The sequence below is a fragment of the Lygodium microphyllum genome, chromosome 11 (assembly GCF_053477565.2).
Source record: "Lygodium microphyllum isolate KBCC chromosome 11, Lygodium_microphyllum_v1.1.10, whole genome shotgun sequence".
Lineage (NCBI taxonomy): Eukaryota > Viridiplantae > Streptophyta > Polypodiopsida > Schizaeales > Lygodiaceae > Lygodium > Lygodium microphyllum.
Window position 1 is genome coordinate 34,830,361 of NC_141145.1, and position 9,355 is coordinate 34,839,715.

Genomic DNA, 9,355 nt, shown 5'->3' on the forward strand with positions numbered 1-9,355 from the left:
CTTGACACTATCAGGTGTGAGGATAATCACAACCTTTAGTAAGGGTGACCTCATCAAACCTCGAGGAAAAGACAAGGAATGTACTTACATACTAGGAAAGCCTAGCAACAAGAGCAAGGACTTGTTGAAAGAGTTGATACAAGTGCATGTTGAACAGAGAGAACCAGTGAGCAAGGCCATGCTTGAAACAAGAAGGTTAGGAGACAATGCCAAGGATAGGCTTTGGACTTACAAATATCGTAGAAGACCACAAAAGAATCCCAAGACTTATAGATGAAGGTATCGATGGAGAGCCAACAAAATGCCACGATGGATATCCAAAGCGTTGCTACATGCTCAAGGGTAGTACATAGGTAATCGATGGACTTGGGTGCCAAAACCCCTTGCTAAACCACCTCTGTCAACTGAAGGCCAGATTGTATCAAAAGTAAAGAAGTGCAAGAGAAAATCTAAACAAAAATCCAAGTCTTCACTCAACAAGATTGGAGTGACTGAGCCCCTCACGATTGAAATCAAGAAACCAAACATGACTATTTGAAAGGTAGATCCTTAGCCTAGCATGCTTAACAAGCAGATATCAGATGTAATCCTCAAGTGTGCATAAAGATCACTAGTGCCCAAGGAGCCTTTGACTTCCCAAGAGGATAATGAGGACCATAGGCACAATGTTGCTCATGATAAGATTGATCTTGTACACAAAAAAGTCTATAAAATAATATCTTTCTCTATGCTGCTCAGATTGCTAATCTAATGCTTCCATTGGCTCCGAAAAGGAGGTAAAATACTAGCACATCTGGTCATAATTCTACCAAATCATTCCTTCTTCATCTCCCACTTCCAAGTGCTATTCACTGCCTGAAAACAACAATACTTGGAAGACACTACCCAGTCTATATCGTCAATACCAAAGGAGACAGGCAGCCTTTCAGACTTTCCCACAATCTTGGAGGACATTATCGATGCATTGATGCCCATGGATGCTAAGACATTTGATCCACTTAGTGAGAAAGCATCCATACCATTATATGATGGGTGCCAAGTATCTTGCCTGAAGATACTGCTTGTACTCCTAAGTGTACAATCAAAATACAGGTGGAGTGATGATGCGAGTGAATCTCTTTCTCTGTTTGGTTTTTTTTTTTGCTGATATATTTTGAATACAACATAATGTTAGTTCTAACCCTTGTTGTTGTTTTGTTGTAGAGATCATTTTGGGTGACATTGCATAAGTGCTTATCTCTCTTTCCCTCTCTCTTTCTCTCTCTATGTTTCCTCTTTTCTACAGTTTTTCCAGTATACCTTCATGTAAATACTAACTCTTGCAAAATTATCTTTTGCAGAGATCAATTTGGGCAAGATTGGATAGGTGCTCATTTCTTTCTCTCTCCCGTGTACTCACACAAACTCTCTCTTTCTTCCTCTCTGCATTATCCCTTTTCTACTATCTTTATAATATTGTTTGATGCTAGTTCTAACTTAAGGATCAATTGTTGTTGCAGTACTTAACACAAGGTAGAGCAAAGATTCTGTAGCTCAACTTACAAGTACATCTTTTTGTGGTGCCAAAATTTATACATTTAATTAATAACTTTTATATTTGATGGGATTGATGCTTTCTTATGTCCATCATTTGCAATGGGTTTTGATATTAGCAATGATTCAATCTTATCTTCAGCAAATCAGCTTATAGGTAAATTGGCCATGTTTTGTATTGCTTCTATTCATGCAGTTATCTAGATATTTTTTGCTAAAAGAGATTTATGCAAGTATTTTTGTTAAAAGGGATTCATGCAGGTGTTTTTTTGTACATGCAGGTATTGTACAAGGTTTAGGTGAAGCATATAATTCTCGATCAACTATTTTGATGTGGTGAGTGATTCCTTTGTGTTGGATGATATGGATCTACTGGAAGTCGATGGTTCAAAAATCCTTTGCTTTATTGGTCCTATGTATCCATTTGGATCTCCATGCCAATTGGCAATGATCCATGAAACTCTTGTATCATATCATCCACATAACACACAATGTGTTGAGTCTTAGAATATCTTAGGTGTCGATCAAATGTGCCTATTAAGATTTGCAGGCCATGTGGTTGCTATCCTTGTAACAACTACTCTATAATACCCACATTTCATACAATGTATTGAGTCAAAACATACTCATCTTCATTATAATAAAATTTATTTTGGCAAAATTCTTTGAGTATTCTTATGCTATCCTTTTCATTATATTTCATGTAAATTGTATGATTAAAGTGACGTCTTGAAATTAAATCTATACTTTGTGTTGATGTATATATCCACATGCATTTCGATATCGATGTTTATGTCTGTTTACAAAAGTGTAAATATCTCTTAATGACATGTTGATTTGTATGGCATATTGGTGATTACTGGAGAGACTTAAAATGCTTATTATTTAGGGGTTAATACATACGTCTTTACATCTAATGCATAGATTATAATGCCTGAGATAAGAACACACATTCTCTCGATAGAAGTACGTAACATAAAAGATGAAGAAGGGAATTGGATCACTGATACGTATCATTGCTGGTCTTGGGTACATATGCGTCCAAGTATGAAGGGAGCTTTCAGGGTGAAAGCATCTGCAATTGCAGATGTATCAAAGCACTAAAAGAGTAAAATTTTAGCTCTCAGACAAAGGAATGTTGATTCTCACCTTGTAATAGAGGCGTTTGTACAACATGCATTCATGCAAAAACAAATACATATTGCGCCCCCACTGTGCCCTTTCAACGAAACATTGCAAACAGTAAGTATTTGCAACTCATTGAGAATGAGAAATTTCATGATACCTATGTAACAACTTGTCTTGTATTTACATAAGTATACCCTTTGGATTGCTGTGAGTGGCAAAATGTTGAGAGTTTCATTGGTTCTTTTAAGTGTTACCACCTCAAAATTGGTAGATTGCTCTTTGAGGGGCGTACAACTAAGCAACTCACAGAGGACCTTGCTTTTTTCTATGACTCCGAGTACATATTACCCAAGGGGAATCGAGAATATGGAACCCTTGAGTCTATGCACATATCGAATCTCAATAGCATAGAATGGCCATTGTGTAGTAGTTGCAAACAACCCTTAATGGTTTAAAACTTAAGGTTTTTAAGGTAGAACTAGTTTAGTTCTTGTTTCATTGTTTCATTTCACACTTTCTCTCTTCATCTCTTTATATCCACCACATCCCTCCTACCTACTATGATGGATGCTTGCACACACTTTGATGAGTGGATCTACGAGACTATCTTTGCCAACCAGGGTGACAAGATATTCCAGGTTTTCTCTAAGAACTTCAACCTTGAAAGCGTGCTCTCATCGTTGGATCCCCCCTTCAGGTTTTGGAAGACTTTGTGAGCACCATTGCTATATGCACATACTCCATCGAGGGATTCGACATGACTTGGGTGCCTCTGGAACAGCTCATGGTATTTTAGGCAGGGAAGAATCACCAAAAAGGGGTGAATAGGTGTCTGGCCCATGTGGATCCTTCGCATAGAGTATGCATTGTTCCCATGGGAAGTGCACCAGGTACATCACCTTTGGATCTCGTGGAGTGTGATTGCGTATTGGCAATTTACCTCCTTGCATTGGATACCCCTAGAGGAGGAGAGCGATGAAGATACAACTCCATAGGTTGTTTCTATCACATACACGAGAGAAGAACCGATTGAAGAGCTCATAAATGTTGAAGAGGAACATCGAGTGGTGACAGAGCAAGGGTTGGCTCTTATGGTGCCATCTTCTTCAGAACAGCCACAAGTCGACAAACCCAACCTTGCCTCCTTAACACCCATTGAAGTAGATGGTGTACAATACTTGCTTCTATCAAATGTACTGCAATACGTGGAAATGAAGGAAGAAGAGTTGTTTTCTATCCTAGTCAGGGATTTAATGGAAGACATGATCGATTATGATTACATGGATGTGCATCCAACAATGGCAGAGATTGGAAGATATGATGGCACAAGCTTAGATATTGTGAGTGCGATAGCACAGGAGCATATTACCTCGGTTGAAGAAGATCACCTTGTGCCCGATGCTAAATTTGAAGCACTACATCATGATTTATTCAGACCAAGGCCCTAGCTTCCTACCAAGGAGTTTGTAGATCCCTCTGCCCAAAGAGGTGCCTCCCTGGCGCACAAGGAAATGAAGATACAAGATGATCTGGAGAAGGTGAGATTTCTAACTACCATATATTTTTATGCAATGAAACTTGATGGTAGGGTGCGTCGGGTTTGTCGGAGTCCACCGGTGAAATCTTGGCCAAAAACTTTTTGGGTGAAGTTTGGCGTCTGGGGCCACTTTTTGGCTCAATAAAGTGGCCCAGACGCCAAACTTCGGACAGGGCAGCTGCACGCATCATTTTTGGCCAAGATTTCACCGTGGACTCTAGGAGACCCGACGCACCCTACCATCAAGTTTCAACACTTTTTGATAACTCTAGGTTAGTCATTTAATATATTGTTTGATTTGACTTTGTCATTTAGGACATACTGTATATAGATGAGTTTGCATCAAGGCAAGGAGGATCTCGACATACAGATTGATGCAAGGATGCAGCTCTTAAGGAGTATATCGGTAACCTTCTTGCAGATTTGGTGGTCTTCCATAAGAAGTGCTCACCAGGAGGGAAAAAAATAATCATGAAAATTTGAGCTTTGACCAAGTTTGGTCCTTTTCAAGCAATACCTGTGACATCTAGCTTGGAGAAGGTGGTGCTAATCAAGCAGCCAAAGCTTCTTTACTTATTTGACCAAACGCGGGGTGGAGCAATGTGTGTGCTTGCGACATTAGGCAACCTCGCTAAAGTATCGGATCCGCTTCTCATGGAGAAAGAGCTCAAGGGGGAGCGCATCGTTTTTGAAGCAAAGAAGGAACTTATATTTTCATCGGAAGCTAGCCCCTCCTCTCCATCGATGAAAAAGCCAAGGAACAATTGAGAGTTCTTGTTGGCTATCGGCTTTTTGTATCTACCATCACTAATAGCCATCACATGTATTTTTCTTGATGAATATAAGATACTTTACTTTGTCCCTACAAATAAATATTTATTAAATAAATGTGTGGTTCATATAAGTGTGATGATAATGTGTGGTACGTGAATGATGCATTCGCATACGTTTACATAATTCAACACGTAGTACTGCACTTGTGATTGTGTAAGTGTGACGATAATGTGTGGTACGTGAATGACGCATCTGCATATATTAACATAATTCAACACGTAGTACTGTACTTGCGATTGTGCATAAGCAATAACGTAACTTGTATCCATACGTATTACTACTTTTGATGCGTTCGTACGTTAAACAAAAATTAAGAGTCGTGCGTTTCAAGAAATAAAACAAAATAAATTTACTCAATTATTTGAATTCAGTACACATCGCATGAGATATTATGTATATATAAATAAATATTCCAATGTGATAGAGTATACAAAAAATTTTGGGCTTTCAAGATGTTATGGTGCTATAACACTCATTACAAACCTTGCATCATTAATCTAGTAAACTATGGAGGAGTCCCCTGGCCGTTGTCAAGCATTTTTCCTAAAATTGAAAACCCCTAGTCAAATTGTAGTTAGGTTTGATTTATGCTAGCTTAGTTGTTTGTGTGATAGTTTGTTTTGTTGTTTCGTAGTTGGATTTCTTGTGTTTGTTTAGCCTAGGATTTGCTTCTGTCATTTTGTTTGAATTGTTGAGTGTGGAACTTGATAGCCTTGGTCGAGCTTGGTATGTTTTTGGACAGGATGAAGCTTGTGTTTATTAATAGCTATTGAACATTGAGGAGCTAGGTATGTTTTTTTGTCGAGACTCTTGCACATCACAAGGGATAATGGGTTCACGAGCACTTCATGTTGCACTTGTTGATGCAATGCACTCGGGGGTCATCTCCTGTTCTTATCAAATACTTCCATGCCATGGGTTGGGATTATGCACACTTTGCACCATCCTTGAGCACTAGCATGGCATGAGGTCTGCTGGAGCTATATGCAGTAAAATTTAGGTGCACGTGCACATGAGAGAGCACCTGTCATTGAGCACGCACATTTCTTGCACGTACCATTTGGGATGCTCATCACAAAGTTAGGAACCTCTAGTTGAGAGTGTAAGGTGGTTGGGTGAGTTAGAGGGTCGTTAAGGACGCCATCAATTGTGAGAAGGGTTGTTCATATTTGGTCAACATCTTGAGGACCATCATTTTCTAGAGTAATTGTGAGATTTTTGGATGGGAGGAGCGGAATATATCATATCTTTTTATGAGAGTTGATAAGTGAGGATAAGGATTTTTTAATTAATTAAGGAATTTTGTTTGCATCTTGCATGATGCACAATCACCTCTAGATAGGCTAGGCACAAATATCTTCCGTGCATCCATATTTTTTGTGTGAGCATTGTTTGAATGGTAGCATGTCATGGATTCGATTAATAGCATGTTTTATCAAATCATGTATGGTTGTGCACGGAGTTTCCTTCCAAAACATATTTCTGCTAGGGCACATTGCATGAAAATAAAAAAATTCCAAGAATGGTTTTGCTCCTAGCATTCAAAAGGATGCAGCTTTGTATGATGAGGCTTTGGTTAGGACGAAACTTCAAGAGCTTTGGGTACGATGCAAGGAAGGTATTATGCAGGATATGTTGTTCTCCCTCAGGACTGATTTGGTTCGCAACCTTGGCAATATGTGCAACCCAGAGCTGCACATGGGAAGATTTCAGGGAGACAAGACATGCCTTTGGAAGAACTGCACTTTTGTTGAGTGAAGGAGGGGCTTTGTTTGATCAGCTCGGAGGCATTTTCAACATTGTTAGTAGATTTTTTACTAATGGAGCACTGTTAGCGATTCTTCAATCCAGCACATGTTGAGGAATCTAACCCACAAAATGACATTTCAAGAAGTTTTTTGACACAACTAGTGGAGTTCTTGGCTCTGCTCCTGCAGGCATGGCACCCCGTGTACCCGTGTTTACACCCATGGTACGTCCTCCCTCTTTTCCTTCTCGACCTCCAGTTCAAGTAGGTAGCACATTGTCTCTACCACGACCAATACTGCATCCAAGTGTCATTCCTCCCAAGTCTCCGTTGGGGCATGTGGGATCAAATCTGGGTGCTAAGGGTGTTGGCCCTCTTCTTCTACCTGATAAGCCATAGACCACAGTATATGTTGGAAAGATAGCTCCAACGGTGGATGATGAGATTCTAAGGTCTATTTTAGAGCTATGCGGGCCTCTAAAGAGCTGGAAACGTGCCCCAACTACTGGAACTCCTAAAGGATTTGGATTCTGTGAGTTTGAGTCAGCTGAAGGAGTGCTTTGAGCATTACGGTTGCTAAACAAATTCAGCTTAGAGGGGCAGGAACTTGTGCTCAATGTTAACCAAGCAACAAGAGAATATTTAGAACGTTACGTTCAGAAGAAGGCTGAAAGAGAGCAACAGTTGAAGGAACAAAACAGTCAGTCTGTAGACACAGAGGTGGAGACAGCTCCTGGTGTTGATGTGCCTGAACCTATGAAGCAGCCTGTTGTAGATGTCTCAAAAAAAGAAGCATCTGTTGAAGAGCAGGGTTCAGAGGAAAGAGAAAGAAATTTGGCATTGTCAATGATGCAGATAAAGAAGCTGATAATGGTGCACTTAAACGCTGACAAACATGTTAGAGGAAAGGGCAAAATTGAAACCTCTCCCTCCTCCACCATCTCTACCTAGTGCTTCAGATGCTGGTAAATCCAATTCAATGTCAGAAGCTCCTAGAAAATACAGAGATGGTGAGTCTGATGGTGGGAGAAATGATGGACATGAAGGAAAGAATGAAGAGCAAAACAAGTGAGAACAAAGCAAGCTCTGAGCTTGACAAGCCAGAAACAAGCTCGTTTGATTGTGGGAGATGGTCAGATTCTCATAGGGATAGACAAAGGGAGTGAGAATGACGACAATGAGATCGTGAATATAGAAGTCGAGAAGCTGAACGGGCATATGAAGAAAGGGAGAGAATGTGGGAGGAGCATGAAAAGGATAGAGAGCGGTTGCGGAATCGTGAGAAGGAGAAAGAGAAGGAGAGAGAGAGAGAAGGCAAAGGTTGATGAAGGAGCAAGAAGAAGATAGTGAAGAAGATGGATGGCGGAAGAGGAGGCATAGAGGGGATACATTTGATGAAAAACATAGAAGGATACAAAGAGAGAAAGATGACGATGAGGAAGATCGGCAGAGGGAGGCCGATAGGCACAGACAGAGGGACGTCTCATCCTCACTTTGTCAGTGTTCCATCGTCATGGACTTTGAACTCAGGGTAGCCAAGGAGAAATGGGAGCGCGAGCAGAAACAGAGGAAGGAGCAGGCATAGTAGAAGAGCAGAACATTAAGTCGGTGAATAAAATGGAGGAAGATGAGATAGGAGTACGATTTTGCTGATGGGAATGATCAGTTTCTTGTATCAGACGTTGGAGAAGAAAAACACGAAAGCAAAATAGCCATAAAAACATGCAAAGAGCCAGCAAGGATAGCATATTAATAATCCATCTCACAAGCCAAGTAACGCGTCAGGAAAAGCAGGAAGTTTTAATAGCCTTAAAGGCTATTTTTAAATGCTTAAGCTTTTGAAGCTTTAAAAAGTGTGCCTTAGCGTGTAAACGTTTAGCCTTAAGAGAAGAAAGGCTTAAAAAACCTTCACCTTGTAAAAAGCCTAAGGCTTTTTGGGAAAGTAAAAGCATGTCCAACGTAAGGGAGGATGTAAAAAACTATAAAAGGAGAGGAGAGTGGAGAGTTAGGGGTCCCCTTCCCTGGTATCTTCTTGTCATCTTGTGAGAGGTGTGAGAGGAGGGTTGCATGCAAGTGAATACTTTTGGACATGTGTGGGAGCTTTCACTCATGCCGATCGAGTTACCTCCTCTCCCGCGCACTCCGGTAGCTCCATGATCCAAGTGCAAGCTTCAAGCAAGCTCCATCCTCAAGCTCCACGCTCCAAGCTCCATTGCCGCGAGCAAGAGAAGAGAAGAGAAGAGAAGAGAAGAGAAGAGAAGAGAAGAGAAGAGAAGAAGAGAGGAGAAGATGGTGAGCTTCTCCTCCTCGGTCCCTCACCCTCACACACTCACTCCCTCACACTCTCACACTCCCTCTCTCAAGCACAATCTCAAGTAAGCAAGAAGAAGAAGAAGAAGAAGAAGAGAGCTACTTTTTGCCACACACAAGAATGAGCTTCTCATTCTCTTTTCAACTTTATATACAAAACCCTAAATCCCTTTTGGGCGGTCATCCCCTTTTCCCCTTTTTTACATGGCCGACCGTAGCTTAGGCCCTTTTTCCCATTGTCCTTCTATCTTCCTAGCTTCCTGTCC

General features: G+C 40.7%; 1 pseudogene; it reads left to right on the forward strand.

Moving 5' to 3' along the window:
- The first annotated feature begins 6,639 nt into the window (after positions 1 to 6,639).
- Positions 6,640 to 8,364, forward strand: LOC148028696 (uncharacterized; annotated as a pseudogene).
- Positions 8,365 to 9,355: the final 991 nt, after the last annotated feature.